This window comes from Stenella coeruleoalba (assembly GCF_951394435.1).
Source record: "Stenella coeruleoalba genome assembly, chromosome: 9".
In the NCBI taxonomy this organism is placed as follows: Eukaryota; Metazoa; Chordata; class Mammalia; order Artiodactyla; family Delphinidae; genus Stenella; species Stenella coeruleoalba.
In genome coordinates, this window is record NC_137155.1 from 56,969,166 (window position 1) to 56,994,222 (window position 25,057).

A 25,057-nucleotide genomic window follows, 5' to 3' on the forward strand; every position below is an offset into this window, starting at 1 on the left:
CTCTAATTGCAGCGCGCGCGCGCACACACACACACACACACACACACACACACACGCACACCCACCACCTCCGCCCCTTCCACCATTAGGTAAAAACCATGCTGTTTACAGTTCTGTTTAGAACTTATTCCACTCCAGCTTGCTGGAGTTTGTTTCTCTCCCCCACATTGTAAGTTCCTTGCAGGCGGAACCTTCATGGTGCCAAGCACGGTACTTGGTACAGTGCAGATATTAAATAAATGTGTGTGGCAAGTGGAGCTGAAGTGGTGAGGACAGTCACAAAGCCACACCAAGATGCCTGCCGTGACTGTTCTCCTTACTAGAGATAATCTACAACAAGCATGACGAGCGTAGCACCACAGATTCACAGTTGTTTTTGAAATTGAAAGATACCATCAGGAGTGTTCATTTCCAGCCATCAAGAAATACATTCCAAAATGGGGAAGCAACAATAGAATCAAAGATTGAGAACTAATAAAATCTAAGTATAGTTTGTCCCCACATTTATAACACCCTTTCTCAAAAAAGGAAGGGAGGGAGAGAGGAAGAAATTGCTGGCAGGGTGAATACTTTGGCTACTGGGCAGTGGGGCTGAGTACTGACTTATTTTCTCTTTCTACATAGGTTCTCATAAGATAAAGCAAAATTAAAGTTTAAAACAAGAGTCTTTTGAGGATTACACGGTATTGTCTATATGTATGTTCTATTAAATCCCCATCTGAGAGACAGCCGAGGCAGCCACGTTAGGAGTGGGACACTGCCCGGTCTCCTGATGAAGGCCAGAAGTGCCATCGCTGAGAAGTTCCTGTGTAACCACCGTCATCAGCTCTGACACCCAGAGGAACCCTGTACCAAGGGGGAATTAGAACAATCTTGGCTCCCCTAGAAATCTTGCACTTTTCATTTTTCCCCCAAACTGGCAGGAAAACTATTTAGACTTCCATTTTTAAATATGCTAAGTTTTGCTTAACGCTGGTTTAAATGATTGGATATTGGACCAATAAAAGAATAGTTTCAGGTATAAGTTGAGACTGTAAAAATGTTCTAGAATCTGCTTCCACAGTAAGTTATAAAAGCTGCTGCTTTGCTCAGAGAACCACTAGAGGTAATTTTCAGTTCCTTAGATCTGGCTGAGGAAGTAAAAAGAGCGGGGAAAGGAGATATTTTTAGTTTTCTTTCCTCAAAATGGGCAATATTCTATTGGAAAAAAGACATAGGAGATCACATGATTTTGTATAGCTCCATTGTGAATGTAAGTTCTTGGGCTTTCAGCTTCTGCCCTGGAAAACACAGGTGGGCGTTTGGAGAAGAGAAACAAAGGGAAATTTCTTTTGTCAGCCCCCAAGAAGCTCATCCTCAGCTTCCCCTGCAAAGGAAGATATGAGGATGAGGTCTTTATCTTCAGGGAATGCTTAGAACGTTCTAGCTATGGGTACAACTGTACACAAGAGAGAAGCGTCAAGTATAACTCCCTATGAAAAATGAAAAGGTTTAGGTTTAAAACCTAAAAGCGAAAGAAAAACAATTTAAACATAATAACTAAGTAATGGACACCAAATTGTTCTAGATGCCTGTTTTCAACTCTGGCTTTTATAAAACCACATTCTAAGATGACATTTAATAAGGGAAAAGAGCTACATTACCGGCCAGAGGCTTGGTCCATGGTGCCATTTCTGCTATTCCCTGCTGTGTGCCTTTAGGAAAACGACTTAACCCAGCAGGGCACCCGAATAACCTGATTCTAGCCCTGAAAGTCCGGAGTCCCTGGAAACTTCTCAGTCTCAGGAAAATTAGGATGGTCTTTCACTCTCCTTAGCCATGCTGAGTCTTCTTTTACTCATTTATAAAGTAAGGGAATTGGATTAGATCATCTCTTAAGTCCCATGTAGCTCCAGATAATACTGATTACCTTAAGTCGTTCCATTATTTTATTTGTTTATTTACACATACTTGGACGAGTTTACCAAAGATCTGAGGAAGCTTATGAGGATAAGCAGTATAAAATCAAAAAACTTAAGTAGATTTTTAAAACCAGCGTCACAAAAACATCTAGAATAGAAGAACAAGACCAAGGGTGAAGTGTAACATAGATATGCTGCCTTTTGATCCAGTAATTATTAAAATTGAGTGGCAAATCTGGCCCTGAGCTTCCTGTCAGTCAAAGCAAGAGGGAGAACATAATATATATGTGATACACATTATCCATGAGGGAAAGTATCAATTTCTCTGGGCAATAAAAGATCTTTCTGGGATACTGTCTGAAAGAAACTTTACACACTCATCCTTATGTAGAGGACATTGAATCCTGTCAGAAACACTGCACTTAAGAGTATCCTGAGGGTAAAAGGAATAACGACTCTCATATGGCTGTTTTTTGAATGTCTGTCAATGTAAGCAGAGGGTATTATACCAAAACAAACTCAGTGGAAATAATCCTAGCGTCTGCCAAAACAATATGGTACAAGAAGATATTTTTAAAGTTGCCTTGAAGAAGAGAAAACCTACATAATCTAGAACACCTGGTGTACTACATGGCCATCAAACAATCCTCTCTAAATATCTTTCAGTCAGACTTTTTCTTGGTGTTCAAGAAATCTAAGATTGTAAATCATGGAAGAGAAGCTTAAAACTGGATCTCAGATAGAACCACTCTAAGGGTTCATTGTCCCTGGTCTTGTGGGGGGCCGCGCACTGGATCCCTTTCCTCATGCCTTCCCCTCCCCCCACCCAACGCCCACATTGCAGGCCCTCTTACTTCTCCCAAATGGAGTTCTCAGGACTAGTTTCCTCTCTCTTTTTAACAAATTGAAAAAAATATCAGCCCATAATATATAGATTCCTCATATTACTGTCCAAAACTATTTATCATGAAACTTCTAATTCAGAATCTGATTTGGATATTATCTTTTTAAAAATATTTATTTATTTATTTGGCTGTACCAGGTCTTAGTTGCAGCACACAGGATCTTCATTGCCACATGCTGGGATCTTCATTGCAGCATGCGGGATCTAGTTCTTTGACCAGAGATCGAACCTGGGCCCCGTGTTGGGCACCTGAGTCTTAGCCACTGGACCACCAGGGAAGTCCCTGGATTTTATCTTTAAATAACTAAATGTCTATTAAAGTGTTTTGTCCTCAGTAAGCTCAAACTCCCAAGAGTGAATTCAAGTCTCTACCTTGAACTATATGAGAAATTTTAAGGCCTTAGATAAAAGTATGGTAGTCTTTGCAAGCTAATAGGGTTTCTCCGAGTAGTTATTGCCTGGGGAATGTGGGTGGGGATTTTGGAAGAGAACTTTCTTCCTTTTCCATGGCAAATGCCAAGGATTGTGAACTTTTCTTTTTTATACCTACATACAGATGTAAAGACAGGGAAATTAAGAAATTAGATCCAGGTGAAGGTGAATGAGCATCTTGCAGAAGCAGGGTCCTTTTTAAAAATTAACTTTTTTGGCTTTGTTTTGCTTTTATTATTGTTACAAAGTCATTGTATGCTAATAATTAAAAATTTAAACAATAAAAAGGGTAAAAAGTTAAAAGTAATGTTTCTCTTCTCACAAAGGAAGATATGCTTCTTACATATCTGATGCAAAAATGATCAAAGATGGTCTGTGAAGGATCTGAATGCTGATTTAACAAATAACATTACTTTTTTTCCAAAAAGTAGTTACAAGCTACTGACTGAGTATAAAAGTCATGGTTCTCAACTGGATCTCAAATCAAAGAATGCACCTTATCATTTCATAACCAAGACCCTTACTCACTTAACACAGGCTGCCTAACATGGGTAGCCTAACATGACAGCAGGCAAAATATTCCAGAAGGAAGAAATGTGTCTTGAGTAGTTAACTAGCAAATGCAAAGATTCATTAGGAAATCCTGTGAAATTCAAAAACCTATATTACCATGATCTATAGTAATTTAGATTTTCTAAGATACAACTTGAGATGTCTTGATATGAGATGGTAGATCTATTAGATTCAGGTTTTTTAAGTTGGTGGGATTCTTCAGGTGGTTAAAAGTTCCAAAACTATATTAAGGTTATTGGGTATTGAGAAGTAGAGTATAAATGACACCAAATTCAGCAAGGAGAAAGAAAATAACTCCCTCAATACTTGCCTCACTTTTATCTTCATGGGTCCTTTTGAGGGAATCAAGACCACCATAGCAGGGATGTCTTTTTCTGTTCCTCAGTGTTGGTGGCAGCTGGAATTCTGAAAGTCTGAGAGCTGGAAACATCTATAGGTTCTTCTCTCATATGACTGGAGGTTGAGGCTGACTGTTGGCTGAAGGTCTAGCTGGGACTGAGGGTCAGAATACCCACACATGGCTTTTTCCTGTGGCTTTGGCTTCTTGAAAACATGGAAGGTGGGGTCCAAGGGCAAGTGTCCTGAGAGAATGAGCCAGGTGGAAGTTATATCCTTTTTATGACCTAGCCTTGCAAGTCATATATCATCAGTTCGACCATGCTCCATTGGTGGGCAGTCATACCAATATTCTAGGGGAGGGAATACAGACCTAGGGGAGGTCTATAGACCTCCATCTCTGGGTGGAGAAGTGTCAGGCACATTGCAAAAAGATCATATGGGATGGGATAAATGTGTCAATGTGGCCATCTCTGGGAAATACAATCTGCCATACCATCCAAGAGAGGAGAGGTTATAGTTAGTAATAACATTAATGCTAGGAAGGTCCACTAGACATGGTTAATGGCGTGCCTCTTTTGTCAGATCCTGGACTAGCCCCATGCAAAATCAGAGATATAGGTAAGGCATATCTTCAAAGATGTGTACCTGCCCCAGCCTTCTACTTCTGTCTTCTATTTTTGCTTCCTTCTCTCCCAAAGGCTCATTGTTCCCTAATGCCTCCTAGATGCCCAGGCTCCTCTACCTTCCATACAAACTTATCCTTGGCTGTCCCATTCCACCAAGACCCTCCAGGAGATCTCACTTTCACTTGCTAAAGTGAAAATAGCTTAACTTTTTAGCCATCTCAGAGAATAAACACATTTCTACAGTATGAGGGCTTTGTGAAAACAATGTCATATGCCAAGGCATGGTCTGGGGAACTGGTGAAGCCAGTAAAGCTCTTGATAACTTGTGCTTTTAGGGAATTTACTCCTTTCTTCAAAAAAGCAAAAGAGTGTCCTTGATATTCATCCAACTGTTAACTCTTGTTATCTGTGGAATTGTGTTTGGCTTTTATTTTATCCTTTTGTATTTTCAATCTTTTGTAAGTTTTCCACAAAGAATGTGTATTGATTTTGTAATTTGGAAGCAAAGCTATTTTTAAACGGGTTTATTGAGATATAATTCACATACCCTACAACTCACCTGTTTAAAATGTACAATTCAGTTGCTTTAGTATATTCACAAAGTTGTGCACCCATACCACAGTAAACTTTAGAACATTTTTATTACCTCAGAAAGAAACTCCATACCTCTTACCTGTCATTTTCTCAACCCATCCCGCATCCTATACCCCTTATTTTCTGTCTATATAGACTTGCCTAGACTGGACCTTTCATATAAATGGAATCATATAACACGTGGTCTACGTGACGGGCTTCATCCATGTTTTTAAGGTTCATACATACTATAGAATGTATCAATACTTCTCTTCCATTTATTGCTGAACAATATTACATTGTATGGATATATCACATTTTATTTATCCATTCATCAGTTGAGGGACATTTGAGTTGCTTCTACTTTTTGGCTATTATGAATAATGCTACTATGAACATTCATATACAATCTGTGAATGGACACGTCTTCATTTCTGTCTAGGAGTAGAATTGCTTAGATCATATGGTAACTCTCTTTAACCACTTGATGAAACACCAAACTGTTTTCCAAAATGGGTGCATCATTTTACATTCACACCAGCAGTGTATAAAGGTTCTAACTTCTCCATTTCCTTGCTAACATGAATTATCATCTGTCTTTTTTATTCTAGTCGTTCTACTGGATGTAAGGTGACATCTCATTGTGGTTTTGTTTTGCATTTCACAAATGGTTAATGATGTTGAGCATTTTTTTCATGTGCTTGTTGACCATTTGTACATCTTAGGAGAAATGTCTATTCGAATCCTTTGCCTTTTTTTCAATTGGGTTGTCTTTTTTAATGGAGTTGTAGTAGATCTTTATGTATTTTATTTTATTTTTAAAATGTATTTATTTTTTGGCTGTGTTGGGTCTTAGTTGCAGCACTCGGGCTCTTTGTTGTGTCACGTGGGCTTCGCTCTAGTTGTGATGAGCAGGCTCCTGAGTGCATGCGTTCTGTAGTTGCTGCATGCGGGCTCTTTAGTTGTGGCACACGGGCTTAGTTGCCCCATGGCGTGTGGGACCTTAGTTCCCCGACCAGGGATCAAACCCGTGTCCCCTGTATTGGAAGGCGGATTCTCAACCACTGAACCACCAGGGACGTCCCTTTATGTATTTTAGATACAAGTCCCTTATCAGATATATGACGTGCCAGATTTCTTCTCCTATTCAGTGAGTTGTCTTTTCACTTACTGATGTCTTTTGAAGCACAAAAGTTTTAAATTTTGATGATGCCCAATTTACCTATTTTCTTTTGCTGCTTGTACTTTAGTGCAATATATAAAAACCCATTGCCTAATAAAGGGTCACAAAGATTTACCCCCATATTTTCTTCTAACAGTTTTATAGTTTTAGCTATTACATTTAGGTTTGATCCACTTTGAGTTACTTTGCACATGATGTGAGGTAAGAGGTGTAACTTCATTTTTTTGCATGCGGATATCTAATTGTACCATTTGTTGAAGACACTATTCTTTTCGCCATTGAGTTGTTTTGGCACCCTTGTCAAAAATCAATTGACATACATGTTTATTTATGGTATTTTGTTTCCACAAAGATTTATTTCTAGTTTATCAGTTTTACTCACTGATCTATATGTCTACCATTAATGCCAATACCATAGTGTCTTGGACACAACAGCTTTGTAGTACATTTTGAAATTGGGACATGTGGGTTCTCCAACTTCGTTCTTCATTTTCCAGATTGCTTTGGCTGTTCTGGATCCCTTGTATTCTCATATGAATTTTAGGATCAGTTTGTCAACTTCCACAAAGAATGGGATTTTGAAAAGGATTGTACTAATATAGATCAATTTGTGGAATACTGACACCTTAACAATATTACATCTTCTGATCCACTAACATGTGATGCTTTTCCATTTATTTAGGTCTTCTTTAATTTCTTTCAGCAACATTTTATAGATTTCAGAAAAAGAGTTTTGCATGCATAATTTTGTTAAATCTACTAAACAATAACTTTTTGTTAAATTTATTCCTAAGTATTTTATTCTTTCTTGGTGCTATTGCAAATGTAGTTATTAATATAACTTTGGTTGGTTCATTGCTACCATACAGCAATATAATTGAGTTTTGTGTGTTGATCTTGTATTCTGCAACCTTGCAGAACTCATTTATTAGTTCTAATAGTTTTTTAGTGGATTTTTAAGGATTCTCTATACACAGGGTCATGCAAATAGAGATAATTTTATCTCTTCATCTTCAATCCATACAACTTTTATTTCATTTTCTGGCTTAATTGCCCTGGCTGGACCTTCCAGTACAGTGTTGAATATAAAAGGTAAGGGTTGACGTCCTTGTTTTGTTCTTGATCTTAGGGGGAAAACATTCAGCTTTACACCATTAAGTATGATATTGGCTTTGGCTTTTCCATAGATGTCTTTTAACAGATTGAAGAAGTTCCCTTCTATTCCTTGTTTGTTGAATGTTTTTATCAAAAAGTGGTGTTGAATTTTGTCAAATGCTTCTTCTGTATCTATTGAGATGATTATGTAGTTTTTGTCCATATTCTATTGGTGTGGTGTACTACACTAATTGATTTTCAGATGTTAAACCAACCTTGAATTCCTGGGATAAATCCCACTTGAGCATAGTGTATCATCCTTCTATATATTGCTAGTATTTTGAGAACTTTGGGGTCAATATTCAGGAGAGATATTGCTCTATAGTTTTCTTTCCTTGTGATATCTTTTGTCTGATTTTGATATCAAAGTTAAAGTGCCTCACAGAATGAGTTGAAAAGTCTTTCCTTCTATTTTTTGGAAAAGTTGGTGAAGAATTGGTATTGATTACTCTTTAAATGTTCGATAGAATTCATCAGTGAAGAAATCTGGGCCTGGGCTTTTCTTTGTAAGAGGTTTTTGATTCTCAACTCAATCTCTTTACTTATTTTAGGTTTAGTCAGGTTTTCTGTTTTCTTCTTGAGTAAATTTGGTAGTTCATTTCTTTCCAGTGATTTTTCCGTTTCATCTAAGTTACCTAAATTGTTGGCATACAGTTGTTCATAGTATTCCTTCATAATGCTTTTTATTTCTGTAAGGTCAGTAATAATATCCCTCTTTCATTTCTGATTTTAGCAATTTGAGTTTTCTCTCTTTTCTTGTTTAGTTTAGCTAAAAGTTTGTCAATTCTTGTTGATCTTTTTGAAAGATCAACTCCTGGCTTCACTGCTTTTATCTACTGGTTTATGTTCTCTATTTCATAACTTTCTTCTCTGATCCTTTTTATTGCTTTCCTTCTGCTTGCTAAAAAAGCTGTTTCTGAGTTATTGAAAAGAAAAACTTATTTATCCAATATACTATTGATGATCATTTGGATTATTTCCAGATTGAAGCTACTATGGATAAAGTTGTATGAACATTTTTAACATGTATTTATATGAATATATATTTTCATTTATCTTCAGTAAATAGGTAAATATCTAGAGAAGGATTAGGAGTGAGGTAGGTGTATGTTTAACTTTTCAAGAAACTGTCGAACAGTTTTCCAAAGTAGTTGTACCATTTTACCTGCCAACCAGAATCATCACACCTTCCCAACATTCAGTATTGCTAGCCTTTTTCCATTTAGCCGTTCTGCTAGAAGTATAGTGGTATCTTCTGGTTTTAATTTGCATTCCCCTGATAATCAATGAGATTGATCACCTTTTCACTTCTGTCAAAGTGAAGTGAATTTCTGCTCAAATTTTTATCCTCATTTCTATTGGGATGCCTGCCTTTTTCTTAATGATTTGAGTTCTTTATATATTCTGCGTATGTATCCTTTGTCAAATAAATTATAGTACTGATGGGGTTCAGGACACACACTACCTCAAAATATGGTACCTTGGCATATTGAATATGTCAAACTGAAGGAATTTGAGAAATTGCATGTGCAGGAAGGACTTTCTGATCTCCTCCTGAAGTAGGTCATAAAAACCCTCTTACCTCTCACATGTCGTCAAGTGAGAGATGGCCTCCCAATATTCAGAGGAAAAGAGCATCCTTGTCTCTAAAGATGAAGGGACACAGAGAGGAATCTGAATGAACGGGCCTTGCTAAGTTTCCCCCAGTTTACTGCACTTACCTCATACCCTTTGTCCTATCATATCTTTTCACAACTTTCCACCCTTCATCAAACCTAGCATAAAAACACCCAGATTTAACCATTTCCTCAAGTCTCCATTTCCTTATGAAGGCTCCTGTGTCACATAAAACTTGCATTAAATAAATCTGTATGCTTTTCTCTTGTTAACCTGTCTTTTGTTATAGGGTCCCAGTTAAGAACTTACAAGGGAGGAGATATGGGGATACATGTATATGCATAGCTGATTCACTTTGTTATAAAGCAGAAAGTAACACACCATTGTAAAGCAATTATACTCCAATAAAGATGTTTTTTTAAAAAAGAAAAGAACTTACAAGGGTAGAGGAAAAAGATATTTTTCCTCCTTTACAGTAAAAATATTTTTCCTCCCTTACAGTACATTTACACAATGGACTACTAGACAGCAATCAAAGTGAATGAACTATTGCTATATACAGTTAATGTGATAAATTCACAGACATAAAAATGAGCAAAAGAAGGCATTATAAAAGAGTATATATACTGTGTAATTCTATCTGCGTAAAGTTCAAAAACTGGCAAAACTACCCTACTGTGTTATAAGTCAGGAAAGTAGTTCCCTTTAGAATATTGGGTAATAACTGAGATGTTGCATATGGAGCTCTCTGGGGTCCTAGTAACGTTCTGTTTCTTCAACAGATCACTGGTTACATGGGGGAGCTCACTTTGTGAAAAATCCATTGAGTTGTCACTTTGTGGTTTGTGCACTTCTCTGAACGTTATGCTTGAACAAACAATTAAAAAGAAGGAAAACTGTGTTCTTGAGAAAATGTGGTAGTTACCAAATACTTGGTATTTACTAGCACGTTCTCTACATATGATGCATTTCTCACTTATTGTATTAAGGTGTTTTTTTTCCTTTGCACTAAATATTTTCCTTTTGTGCATACTTTCTTTATATTATAAGACTAAAATTTCATCTAATAATAGGTCAATAGCAGAGTTAAATTTTTCCTTTGCTCCGGACTGTAGACACCTTGGCAAATAACACGGTCTGAGTTCCCAAGGGCTATAAGATTGTAAAATCTGCCCCTTCCCCATCAATGTCATAATGCTGAATACAGTGCTCCTGCAATGAAATGCCGCTGCTAACACCACTGGAGCTGCCCCCTTAGGAATTCATTGTAAAAGGGTTTCACTGTACTTTGTAAAGCAATTTGGAATCCTTCATGATGAAGGGTTCTATATAAGAAGGTAATATAATGGACTTGGCTTTCAACTTCTTTCACTTAAGCCTTCACAGAAACATGAATCTACTATATTAGCATCATAAACCAATAGGTGCTATACAAATGCTGAATAGAAATATTCTGGGTGAATAAAATTGCAGATATAGCCATGTATTAGCTAAGTGCTTTACCAATTATTATGCAGATGAGGGTTAATAAGGCAATTATACGTAATTAAAATAATAATAATAATAATGCTACATTCTTCTAATTCTCTTGGCACGCATTGACTTAGTTATTTGGTGTGTGTCTGCCTCCTAGATCCCAAGTCTAAATGCAAATGCAAAGAACCTACTGTACAGCACAGGAAACTCTACTCAATATTTTGTAATAACCTGTAAGGGAAAAGAATCTGAAAAAATACACACACACACACACACACACACACACATATGTAGGGGAGTTCCTTGGTGGTCCAGTGGTTAGGACTTGGCGCTTTCACTGCCTTGGCCCAGAGTTCAATTCCTGGTCAGGGAACTAAGATTTCATAAGCCACGTGGAGCGGCCAAAAAAAAAAAAAAAAGAACATATATATATATATATATAAATGAATTGCTGTGCTGTACACCTGAAACTAACACAATATTGTAGATCAACTATACTTCAATTAAATAATTAAAAATAAAGAAAATGCAAATTCACATGAGATGCCTCTTTGGAAGGAAACCGTCTTCCTCTGAGTTGAAACCAGACAGAAGCCCCAGCAAGTTAGGAGGGACAGGGGCAGAGGAAGCCTCTCTCATACATGAGATTGACTTGATGTATTTAAAGAGGCCATGGTACTTGCAGGCCCTAGAAAATATGTAATACTGCCCAGAGTTACTTTTATGCTTCTCAGCATTTCTTTTGGTGACTAGATTCTCCAGTGCTTCCCAACACTATGATCACCAGGCCTTGCATCATTAAACAGTTGCTGTACTTCACCCCAAAGATGATGATGAGCAGAAATACCCAATGTCATCCCTACATGGAGTCTAAAAAGTTATTAGAATGCTTTTGATAAAAGGTGTGTTAATATGAATCATTATTACCATACTGTTCTTTCTTTATAACATCTTTGGGGACCGAGCGGTGATCCCCACTTCTATAGGATCTGTAGTCCGAACAAAATTATTCTGTGGGTCTTCAAGTTCAGATTTACAGAGTAATGTACTAAATCTACAATTATTAGTTTTGCATATATGTCAGATGAACTACTCAGCTTTATGGGTGAAAAAGAGGCATTTCTATTTCAAGCTCTTATTTTTGATCCTTACCGTGATGGGACAGAGCACAGTAAGGATCTTGCTAGACGCCGATTTTCTTGCAGCCCCAATGCACAAAATGATATAAATCATCAATCCTTTTGCAGAAATCTTCAAATTTCACTTTAGATAGGCACAAAAATTTGAAAATGGTGGGGAGGAGAGATTGCACAGACCCGAGAGGATGCTAAAGACAGGATGATGAGCAGCTGTTTCCTGTCTCACTGAAGATGGGGCAGGGCTTAACTGAAGTGGGAAGGGTGGGGGTTTATGTCTAAAAGGAGCCGCATTGAAACGTGCAAGTCCCATATCTCAAGGAAAGCCTAGAATGAACCCCATTCTTGGCTCTATTCCTTTTGGTTGCAACATCACAGATATTTTACAAGAAATAGCATATTCTTTGCAAGAAGATTCTGGTCTTAAGGTTGTCCAGTGGGTTCCAGAGCTCTTTTTGATAAGGAACACTTTGTTCAAGGAAATCTTATAATGAAACCCCAAACAGAAAACAAATTGAAGCCCTGCAAGGGAACCTTCAGCAGTCTGTTTCCTCAGCTCTAGTCTAGTAGTAGGTAGATCTACACACTCTTCAGTGACGTCTTCATGGAGAAGATGGGATGTGAACCAGGCTTTACATGGCCAATAGACTCTGCCTGGATGATGTGTCTCTCAGGTTTCAATGCAGGAAAAATAAACCACTCCAGGCATGTCAAGCAGAAAGAGATGCAACACAGGGAATTAGGTGCCTACAGTATCATTGGAAGGACTGGAGGAATAAGTCAGGGGTTCTTTTGGCTTCAAGGTCACACTACAGTAGTTGTGATGCAGAGATCAGGAAACTGCCAAGACTGTACTGCCACCAATCTGGCCACTCCAGGGCCACCCACCACACGTGAGCTGGTAGAGCTGAGCTGCAGCAGCCAGTGTCAGTGTCTGTGTTAAGCAGCAACACTGCAGGAAGACAGCATCTGTCTCCTCCTGCCTTCTGATCTTCATGCGAGAGCATCTCACTGCAGAACCTAAATTGAACCACAGCCTCAGAGAAGTCTGGGAATAGAGCTTTTAGCCTGTTTTCATTCTCTATGACACAAGATGGAACCTAGAAGCAGCTGACTGGATCCAGTCCAGAAGAAATGGGAAGAGGCAGTATTTGGGGAGAGACTTAGCGAAGGTGGAGCTGATGCAAACCGGAGGACCAATTCTGGGTCAAGTGGAAATCTGCAGCCTCGCTGTGAAGTCAGTAAGAAGCCTTGAATGGATAAATGGAGGGCAAGGAATCACTTTCCATAGAAAGTTTAAGAATAGCCCAAGCAATCTTTTTAGGATGATTTGAGATGCAGTCTTTTATTTCTTTCCTGTTTTACAGCATAAGTAATCTATGTTCATTGTAAAAATATTAGAAAATGCATTAATCCAAAAAGAAAAATAAAAGTCACTCATAATCCCACCGTTGGGAGATAATCATATGTTGGTGAATCTCTTTGCAGATATTCCAGGGTTTCCTTTACTATGATATCATGGTTTTTAACTTTTTTTAACTTATGAACAACTTTCCACTTTAATAAATGGCCGTCTAGCGACAATGTCAATATGTTACCAGCTGTACTGTCAATAGTATTCTGTTATAGGGATGTCTCCTATTTTATTTAGTAAATACTTTATTTTAAAGCCCGTCTTTGTTGGACATTCCAATATTTTAGATTAATAGTGATGGAATGAATAGAAAATGCAGTATTTCAGAAAGGGGTCGAATTGTGAGGTGCTAAAAGCAAAAATATCAATGAGAGGGGAGATGTAGCAAAGCTCATAATGTGTTAAAGCTGGAAAGAACTTAGAGGTCATCCTCGTCCATCTTCCTCATTTAACAGATGGGTGCAGTCGAGACCATATTTCACTCACGTTATCCCGAACTCATCAGTCCTTGTTCTCCATCCTTCTTTCATCTTTCCTAAGCCTTGTGTACGATTCATACTGAGATCCAAATCTAAACAACTGACAGAAAATATGACTTAAAGAACAAGGTCAACAAAAACCCAAGTTATTACAATTCAGTTCACTCAGTGCATCTAGCGTTTATTGAGAGGCTTCTCAGTGGTTAATACAGTGTTTGGGGAGAAGGGGATGTAAAAAAAATTCGGATACTGACCCTACCCTCAAAGCACCTACTGTCTTATCTCCTTTGATGAGAAGGAAGGCTTCAGGCATGTTGAAGCACCTGCCGGTCTTTTATGTGGGAATGGCCTTGGGTCTCAGAAAAATTCCCTCCACAATTCCTCACCTCTTGGGTTTTGGTTGTAAGAAAGCAGGAAAGTGAGAAGGAACTGTATAAGGTTTTCTGTTTTCCAGTACAAGAACATTTAAGACATGATCTCTGATATTTTTCTTGTCTAGACATTCTCATCTTTTTACTTTTTAATAAAGCAATAGGCAGTTATCCCTTGTGGTTTGTAGCTACAGTTCATTATCAGAGGAACGCCTGGCTTTTAAACGGCGTTAACACTGAAATCCTCTTCTCTTGTCTCTTTCTAGTAAAGATTTCCTTGTCTTGATCCTCTCTCTCCACATATTGATCACACATTGCCTGCTTCAAAGTGTTCTCTTAATCATTCCACTTTTTCCAAGGGAATATCTAACTCTTAATATGCTGCAGGTTTCCTATTACACTTCCTTTGCCTTAAAAATATCTTGAAAGAGTAAATCTGCCAATAAAGAAACTACCCAGACCAAAAAAAGCCCTTCCACAAATTCTCCCAAATGGAGCTGGACTGTAAGCAGAGAAAATGTAGCAGTGACATTCGAACACTGTGTCCGAGCTCCTGGACCCATACGTGGACTGGTCCAACTCCAGTGGAAGCCTCAGCCTGTCACTCCCTCGCCACTTGACTGGTACCTTCTGAGATCTCAGCTGGATGCACTGGAAGCTGTTTGGGGTTAATGAATTCCAAGCATGGTTTGAGATCTAGTCATTTTGCCTTGTTGTTCTTGTATTCCTTCTGTTTAACAATTTGTAGCTTTTAATGTTTTTGGTCAGAGTTATAGCTCTTAAGCAGATGGTTGTAATCAGTCCCCAGGGGTGAGCCTTGGAGGGAAATTGGATGGGAGACTCAGCAAGGAATGAGAATTCTGTGACTCACTCTGTTCGACCTCAGGGCCAGCAGTGAGGGTGCTGATTGCTCTCAACCTGTTCTTGGGCAAGTAGTAAATGTTGATTGATCTTTCCTCAGACGGTAGGGACGATATCCACATAAGAGAACATGAAAAATAGTATGTGCCAAAAATGTATTCACGGGAGCCAAACGCATGCGTGCTTAGAATCAAGTTGCTGAATCCAGTCCATTTGTCATTCTTTTTATGTCCGAGTTTTAGTAACAGGATGTTTACAAATAGTTTACATTCCTCTTGGGACATCTTCCCTAACCAAATGTCATACTAGTGTTAGCCGGGAGTTATTTGGACTTGCTCAGTTCTTGTTTCCAGCCCCATGATTTAGGCTATTTATGTAAGCAGAATCCTGCATTGAAGATAATGGGCTTCTCTTGTCTGTCCATAAGGAGAAAAATTATTAGATCAGTGGGAATTTTACAGAGTATCTTATTAAATCCTCAGACGTTAAATATTTCAGTTACTTGGAATGCACACATGATAGAAGCAAACTTCAGCTGACATTCAAAAGCATATTTGATGAAAATGTCAATGCTGACATTTATTTTTATTAATATTATTTTATGTAATGCTATTCTCTAAGGAAATTATATTTATCAGGCCTTTCTTTTTTTCTCTAAACCCTTTCATTGTACTCCAAAATATCTTTCTTTTCTGGTTATAGAGTGGTAAATCTTTATTGTAGAATATTTGAAAAACAGAGAGAAGTATAAAGAAAACTAAAAAGTACCTATGATTCTTCAATCCTGGGATCTTCAGTTTTTTAAAAGATAGTCAACAGTGAACACTACGTGAAACCTTGTAAAACTTTAAAAATTGTTTCTGAATTGAATATTTCCCAGTTTAAACCCTGATTCATTCTTCTGATAGAAATCTTACCCTTAAGTGTCAGGGCTCCCTGATGCCACACATCAAATGGAGCTTAGTTCTAGAATGACTCCTTTTCAGATAAGTAGACAAGAAGATGGGCAAGAGGTCGTTTAGCCTGGTTCCTTTTACTGGAGTCATGGTTAAACTACTATTTCCTTTTTTTTTTAAATAAATTTATTTATTTTATTTATTTATTTTTGTCTGCATTGGGTCTTGTGTGTGCAACCCAATGCGTGTGCATTACTGCACACGGGCTTTCTCTAGTTGCGGCGAGCAGGGGCTACTCTTCGTCACGGTGTGAGGGCTTCTCATTGCGGTGGCTTCTCTTGTTGTGGCTCGCGGGCTCTAAGCGAGCGGGCTTCGGTAGTTGTGGAGCACGGGCTTTGTTGCTCTGTGGCACGTGGGATCTTCCCGGACCAGAGATTGAACCCGTGTCCCCTGCACTGGCAGGCAGATTCTTAACCACTGCGCCACCAGGGAAGTCCCACACTATTTCCTTTTTAATGTAATATTCTGAGAATAAAATCTAGAACCATGCATGCAATAGAGGAGATCACTCAGTTGTAATAAGAGAATATATTCAATAGGTTAGAAAATGAAGCCTCAGCCTTAGCTGCAAGGAGTCCTGGGCGGTGAGTATTCTGAGTTGGACATATTGCTGCTGTGGGCAAAATGGTGTTTCTGAAGTGAGGGGCAAGAAGAGAGTGAATAGCCGGTAGGCAGCCAACGAGTCTGCTGAGGCAATGTTGCTCACAGAGCCAGTCGGGGCAAATCTGGGACACTAACTGGAGGCCTCTAACCCCACATGCCACAAGCTTTGAACTAAGTGGACTTCTTATGCCCACTTTTCCATATAAACCTGAAACCAGATGAGCAAGACAGTTAGGTTTTAGAATTGTTCAACGTAAGTAGTGAAAGATAAAGTAATATTCTTTTAACAGGGTACATGGAGTTTTTACTGAACCAAACCATGTAGATGTATTTATGACTGAATTCACCTCCTATCTCCAGCCAGGTCTCTGGAAGTAAATTCTTTCCAGATACAACCATGCTAAGATCCATGCCAAGAAATGCTTATTCTAGAGCCAGTAGTTTTTCCCACAAGCAACTTCTAAACTGAAAAATACACTCTGGCTGATAAACATCAGATAAACATCAAAAACCTATGTATTTAATTCAACAAATTTTTATACTGGTATAACTTAATTCTACGGGTTTGTGTATAGATGTAATTCTAATCTTGTAGTATATCCTTCATTTAATGTGCTTCATATATATCTTGATTCTAAAATTCTCTCTCAAGTGACATTTCTGTAGCTTTTTCTTAGGCGTATGCCTTCCGATCCCTGTTTGAAAGTGAAGGCATTCTCCAGCTAATACCCACCACCTGGAATGCTAAGCTGAGAACCTGCTAATTATTCATCACCTCTCCATTCTTTGCCTTCTTTTTCCTCCTATTTACCACCTCAATTCACTTACTCTAGCCTATAGATGGAGAGAACAATCTAGAAGCATAATTGCAGATATTATTTGGAACAACAGCTGTCATACAAGTTTTTGTTTTTACTGCTGTCTTGGCCTTCCTTGCTGTTTTCTGCAAGTGAGTGGCTAATTGCCCAGACTTTCTAAGATCTGGGGTTTAAAACTCCACCGTCTCAAGGCTGTACCTGTTATCAGATGAGATAACTACCTTTGGCAGAAGTGTGTAGAGCTGTTTTGATGGCAGAGAACATTAATTTGCAGCTACTGCCACACAGAACGAAAGAAATGCAACTGCTGTCCTCCTGGGAGAAGCCACTTAGGCAAGAAAATAAATAAGAGGATTTTGATTATATTAGGAACTCTTATGCTTGTGTCCAGGGAGGCTCCATCTTTTTTTTTTTTGCGGTACATGGGCCTCTCACTGTTGTGGCCTCTCCCGTTGTGGAGCACAGGCTCCGGACGTGCAGGCTCAGCGGCCATGGCTCACGGGCCCAGCCGCTCCGCGGCATGTGGGATCCTCCCGGACCGGGGCACGAACTGGTGTCCCCTGCATCGGCAGGCGGACTCTCAACCACTGCGCCACCAGGGAAGCCCGGGAGGCTCCATCTTTAAACTTGTGTAGTTTCATGTTTACACAAGAATTATAATGGAAGAAAAAAGGCTCAGAGCTCTCTGGACCAGCATTTCACATTTTTAAAATGTATCCATGTTCTGTGAGGGTGATAAAAGCCACCATTTGCACTTGTTCATTATTTAATCTTGTTAAATGAGATACCAAATGTAACGGGCCCAGTGCAGTCCCTGGCATGCAGTAGGCCACCTAGAGATGTCCTTTCTCTTCCCTTCTATCTCTCTCGCTTACATCTTTTTGCCCCTGTTTCTTGTCAGAAGTCGTATCTGAAGAGAATCCAGAACTCCAGCATGTCGGTGCAGTAGTCGGTCAGAGCCAATGAACACATGCTCTGCTGTTGTGCATCAAGCTCTCCAGGTCCCACTATTTTCTGTGAGTATCGTGGCTCATCCTTGTTGGGTACAGAGAATCATGTTCATGCAGGTTGCTCTTACCAGACCTACTACTTATGGAACAAAGGGAGTGTTGGTCTAGTGGAGGGAGAGATATGCACTTGAATACCTCATCATAATACTCTGTGCCAGGCACTGGGTGATCATACTATAATAATAATAACCATTGTTAGTATAGCTAGTAATTATTGAGCACTTACTATATGCCAAACACTATTCTAGATGTTTTTACATACTGGATATACTTATTTACTGAAGGGGCCCAATGAACTAGGCTTCAGTCTAGAAACACCTTTATCATCTCCTTCAAACACAGTCTGTCAGAAATTCGACAATACCAGATTCCTACCTTTCCTTCTCACTTGCAGTTATGAAACCAGTCCCAATTTCAGGTATGACAAAGTCCAGACCAGACTAATACAAAACTTCAGACTCAGGTCAGGTTTAAATCTGCCTGGATCCCTCCTGGCTTCCCAGTGCCCATCTGCAGTCCCCATGAAGACCAGCTGTGCCTGACTGCATGAGCTGCCCCTGTAATTGTTCAATAGCCTTCTCTCTTTATTTGAGCAAGCTGGCAACCTTACAACGAACCTTCCTTGACTAGAAGAAGATGGGCAATAAATTCTCAGCAGAGCTTTTGAGAAACAAGACACTTTGGCTGCTGCAACCACATTGGCCACCACCCAGTTGCTCTGGTAGTAATTGGTTGCCTCTTGCTACATTTTTCCCTTGGACAGCTCATGTGTTGTGGTGTCATGATTTTTTAACTAACATCTTTGTTTCTGTAAAGGGATGTTGAGGCTGAAGGCACCGAAAGAGGGGAAAGGGGAATTTTTCTGAGGAGGGTTTTTTGGCAGAAAGCTTCACCCTCTATCTTGAGAGAGATTCTGCCCTCTCACCTCCAGTGAGATGAGGTTACTGGGCAAATTTAATATGTAAACCTCATGAAGTTCACTTCCTCTCTAGCCTTCTCTCACACAGTCTTTTGGGGCCGTGATTGCTGGATCTCGTAGGACCCTCTTTGTAAATCCCAAGGAATATGTCTTGTTCTGCTCTTTCACATGGGGTTCCTTATCGCCTCATGGCCACCCCGGAGATGCATTGGGAAGCTAAGGCAACAGGATAAGCCCCCTCCCACTACAGTTCCTCATTTGTAAGGGAGATTAAATACCTTATCCTAGATCACATACTCAGTAATGCTATTACTGGAATAAAACCCAGGCTGGGCTGATTCCAAAGTTCATACTTCCCACCACACCCTGGCAAAGAAGGTGAAAATATTACAGAATAAGCAGGGCTGTGAGGGGTGAGCCTGCGATGTCTGTGTCTCTGATGGCAAGTGCTCCCACATGGGTCCACAGAGGAAGCCTGAGGCCAGACTGTGGAGGGCCGTGAGTAGGTGACGGGCCTGGAAAACAGGGCGGGGGAGTTTGGACTCTGCCAGAGGTAATCAGAGTCATTCAGAGTCATTTGAGCAGGCGACTCCCTCATTTCTGTGCTTCAGAGATTGTCCAGGTGGTCTAGTGGAGAACAGGTGGAGGGAGCAGGGCTGCAGTGAGAAGTATTGCAACTGTCTGAGTGAGAGAGGGTAACAGTCCACCAGGCAGCGCTGGTGGGGCTGGAGGAGGAGGGGCCAGCGCAGGAGCAAAAGCGGTGCCCGCGGTGCCCGCTGGTTCTCCACACACACACACACACACCGAGGATGGAGGCAGGGACACAGCGTGGGTGCTATCCAAGGTGCCCTAGAAAAAGGCAGATCTCCAGGCTTCCCCAGGCAGCCCAGCCCAGCTGGTGCACACCACGTAGCGGTGCTGAGCTCTGCAAAGGGAAGATAAATGCTCAGCAAAACACATCCCTGCAGCTTTAGACAGGGAAGGCCCGAACATGTGTTTGTAATGGGTTCCCAGGCTGCAAACAGTTAACACTGTTAGTGACCTGTGGAGAGTGCAGAGTCATGGGTAAGGGCTACCTGAGAAGCTTGGTGCTCACCTCTGAAGTCTGCAAAGTGAGCCTGGGCTGGCTCTCTTCTTCTCCTTTTCAAAATACAGATGCTAGAGTCTTAAGGGGGTGTCGGCGTGCACGCATGCAGGTGTTCGTGTCTAAATCGTCTTCTCTCCATGTTCAGCAGACTGATTTCCCTGCCTGAGTCAGGTCACCTTGCTGTGGCTGGGAAACTCTATGCCACGCATGAAGCTTTTCATTCTAAATCACTTTTTGTTTCTAAATGAGTTTTACAAAACAGCAACCATTAACACCTTGGGAGACTTCCGGGAAGATGGCGGAAGAGTAAGACTCGGAGATCACCTTCCTCCCCACAGATACACCAGAAATACATCTACGCGTGGAACAACTCCTACAGAACACCTACTGAACGCTGGCAGAAGGCCTCAGACCTCCCAAAAGGCAAGCAACCCCCAACGTACCTGGTTAGGGCAAAAGAAAAAACTAAACAGAGACAAAAGGATAGGGACGGGTCCTGCACCAGCGGGAGGGAGCTGTGAAGGAGGAAAAGTGTCCACACACTAGGAAGCCCCTTCGCGGGCAGAGACTGCGGGTGGCGGAGTGGGGGAGCTTTGGAGGCGGAGACTTCGGGTGGCGGAGTGGGGGAGCTTGGGAGCCGTGGAGGAGAGCACAGCAACAGGGGTGCGGAGGGCAAAGCGGAGAGATTCCAGCGCAAAGGATCGGGGCCGACCGGCACTCACCAGCCGAGAGGCTTGTCTGCTCGCCCGACGGGGCGGGCGGGGCTGGGAGCTGAGGCTCCGGCTTCTGTCGGAGCGCCGGTAGAGGACTGAGGTTGGCGGCGAGAACACAGCCTGCAGAGCGTTAGTGCACCGCGGCTAGCCGGGAGGGAGTCCGGGGAAAAGTCTGGACCTGCCGAAGAGGCAAGAGACTTTTCCTTCCCTCTTTGTTTCCTGGTGCACGAGGAGAGGGGATTAAGAACGCTGCTTAAGAGAGCTCCAGAGACGGGCGCGAGCCGAGGCTAAAAGTGCGGAGCCCAGAGACAGACATGAGACGCTAAGGCCGCTGCTGCCGCCACCAAGAAGCCTGTGTGCGAACACAGGTCATTATCCACACCCCCTTCCGGGGAGCCTGTGCAGCCCGCCACTGTCAGGGTCCCGGGATCCAGGGACAACTCCCCCGGGAGAACGCACGGCGCGCCTCAGGCTAGCAACATCACGCAGGCCTCTGCCGCCGCAGGCCCACCCCGCACTCCGTGACCCTCCCTACACCACCACCACCCCACCCCCCACCACCACCCCGCCCCCACCCCCGCCAGAGCCTCCGAATCAGCGGCTCCTTTAACCCCGTCCTGTCTGAGCAAAGAACAGACGCCCTCTGGCAACCTACACGCACAGGCGGGGCCAAATCCAAAGCTGTGAGAACAAAGAAGAGAAAGGGAAATCTCTCCCAGCAGCCTCAGAAGCTGCGGATTAAAGCTCCACAATCAACTTGATGTACCCTGCATCTGTGGAATACATGAATAGACAACGAATCATCCCAAATTAAGGAGCCCTGTGGATGAAAGGCTCTTGGTGCTGCAGCCAGGAGTCAGTGCTGTGCCTCTGACGTGGGAGAGCCAACTTCAGGACACTGGTCCACAAGACACCTCCCAGCTCCACATAATATCAAACGGCGAAAATCTCCCAGAGATCTCCATCTCAACGCCAGCACCCAGCTTCACTCAACGACCAGCAAGCTACAGTGCTGGACATCCTATGCCAAACAACTAGCAAGACAGGAACACAACACCACCTATTAGCAGAGAGGCTGCCCAAAATCATAATAAGTCTACAGACACCCCAAAACACACCACCAGACGTGGACCTGCCCACCAGAACACAGGCACTAGTACCCTCCATCAGGAAGCCTACACAAACCACTGAACCAACCTTAGCCACTGGGGACAGACACAAAAAACAACAGGAACTACAAACCTTCAGCCTGCAAAAAGGAGACCCCAGGCACAGTAAGATAAGCAAAATGAAAAGACAGAAAAACACACAGCAGATGAAGGAGAAAGATAAAAACACACCAGACCTAACAAATGAAGAGGAAATAGGCAGTCTACCTGAAAAAGAATTCAGAATAATGATAGTAAAGATGATCCAAAATCTTGGAAATAGAATAGACAAAATGCAAGAATCAGTTAACAAGGACCTAGAAGAACTAAAGATGAAACAAACAATGATGAACAACACAACAAATGAAATGAAAAATACTCTAGATGGGATCAATAGCAGAATAACTGAGGCAGAAGAACGGATAAGTGACCTGGAAGATAAAATAGTGGAAATAACTACTGCAGAGCAGAATAAAGAAAAAAGAATGAAAAGAACTGAGGACAGTCTCAGAGACCTCTGGGACAACATTAAATGCACCAACATTCGAATTATAGGGGTTCCAGAAGAAGAAGAGAAAAAGAAAGGGACTGAGAAAATATTTGAAGAGATTATAGTTGAAAACTTCCCTAATATGGGAAAGGAAATAGTTAATCAAGTCCAGGAAGCACAGAGAGTCCCATACAGGATAAATCCAAGAAGAAATACGCCAAGACACATATTAATCAAACTGTCAAAAATTAAATACAAAGAAAACATATTAAAAGCAGCAAGGGAAAAACAACAAATAACACACAAGGGAATCCCCATAAGGTTAACAGCTGATCTTTCAACAGAAACTCTGCAAGCCAGAAGGGAGTGGCAGGACATATTGAAAGTGTTGAAGGAGAAAAACCTGCAACCAAGATTACTCTACCCAGCAAGGATCTCATTCAGATTTGATGCAGAAATTAAAACCTTTACAGACAAGCAAAAGCTGAGAGTTCAGCACCACCAAACCAGCTCTACAACAACTGCTAAAGGAACTTCTCTAGGCAAGAAACACAAGAGAAGGAAAAGACCTACAATAACGAACCCAAAACAATTAAGAAAATGGGAATGGGAACATACATATCGATAATTACCTTAAATGTAAATGGACTAAATGTTCCCACCAAAAGACACAGATTGGCTGAATGGATACAAAAACAAGATGCATATATTTGCTGTCTACAGGAGACCCACTTCAGACCTAGAGACACATACAGACTGAAAGTAAGGGGATGGAAAAAGGTATTTCATGCAAATGGAAACCAAAAGAAAGCTGGAGTAGCAATTCTCATATCAGACAAAATAGACTTTAAAACAACGACTATTAGAAGAGACAAAGAAGGACACTACATAATGATCAAGGGATCGATCCAAGAAGAAGATATAACAATTGTAAATATTTATGCATCCAACATAGGAGCACCTCAATACATAAGGCAAATACTAACAGCCATAAAAGGGGAAATCGACAGTAACACATTCATAGTAGGGGACTTTAACACCCCACTTTCACCAATGGACAGATCATCCAAAATGAAAATAAATAAGGAAACACAAGCTTTAAATGATACATTAAACGAGATGGACTTAATTGATATTTATAGGACATTCCATCCAAAAACAACAGAATACATTTTTCTCAAGTGCTCATGGAACATTCTCCAGGATAGATCATATCTTGGGTCACAAATCAAGCCTTGGTAAATTTAAGAAAATTGAAATCGTATCAAGTATCTTTTCCGACCACAACGCTATGAGACTAGATATCAATTACAGGAAAAGATCTGTAAAAAATACAAACACATGGAGGCTAAACAATACACTACTTAATAACGAAGTGATCACTGAAGAAATCAAAGAGGAAATCAAAAAATACCTAGAAACAAATGACAATGGAGACATGACGACTCAAAATCTATGGGATGCAGCAAAAGCAGTTCTCAGAGGGAAGTTTATAGCAATACAATCCTACCTTAAGAAACAGGAAACATCTCGAATAAACAACCTAACCTTGCACCTAAAGCAATTAGAGAAAGAAGAACAAAAAATCCCCAAAGTTAGCAGAAGGAAAGAAATCATAAACATCAGATCAGAAATAAATGAAAAAGAAATGAAGGAAACGATAGCAAAGATCAATAAAGCTAAAAGCTGGTTCTTTGAAAGGATAAACAAAATTGATAAACCATTAGCCAGACTCATCAAGAAAAAAAGGGAGAAGACTCAAATCAATAGATTTAGAAATGAAAAAGGAGAAGTAACAACTGACACTGCAGAAATACAAAAGATCATGAGAGATTACTACAAGCAACTCTATGCCAATAAAATGGACAACCTGGAAGAAATGGACAAATTCTTAGAAAGGCACAACCTGCCAAGACTGAATCAGGAAGAAATAGAAAATATGAACAGACCAATCACAAGCACTGAAATTGAAACTGTGATTAAAAATCTTCCAACAAGCAAAAGCCCAGGACCAGATGGCTTCACAGGCGAATTCGATCAAACATTTAGAGAAGAGCTAACACCTATCCTTCTCAAACTCTTCCAAAATATAGCAGAGGGAGGAACACTCCCAAACTCATTCTACGAGGCCACCATCACCCTGATACCAAAACCAGATAAGGACATCACAAAGAAAGAAAACTACAGGCCAATATCACTGATGAACATAGATGCAGAAATCCTCAACAAAATACTAGCAAACAGAATCCAACAGCACATTAAACGGATCATAC

General features: G+C 40.7%; 1 long non-coding RNA gene across 1 annotated transcript in view; it reads left to right on the forward strand.

The window, feature by feature from the left end:
* Positions 1-25,057, forward strand: part of LOC307191918 — a 149,145-nt gene that overhangs the window by 115,030 nt on the left and 9,058 nt on the right. Inside the window, exon 4 of the long non-coding RNA XR_013829888.1 lies at positions 18,319-18,433. This is a non-coding gene — a long non-coding RNA (uncharacterized lncRNA). The remainder of the gene's footprint in view (positions 1-18,318; positions 18,434-25,057) is intronic.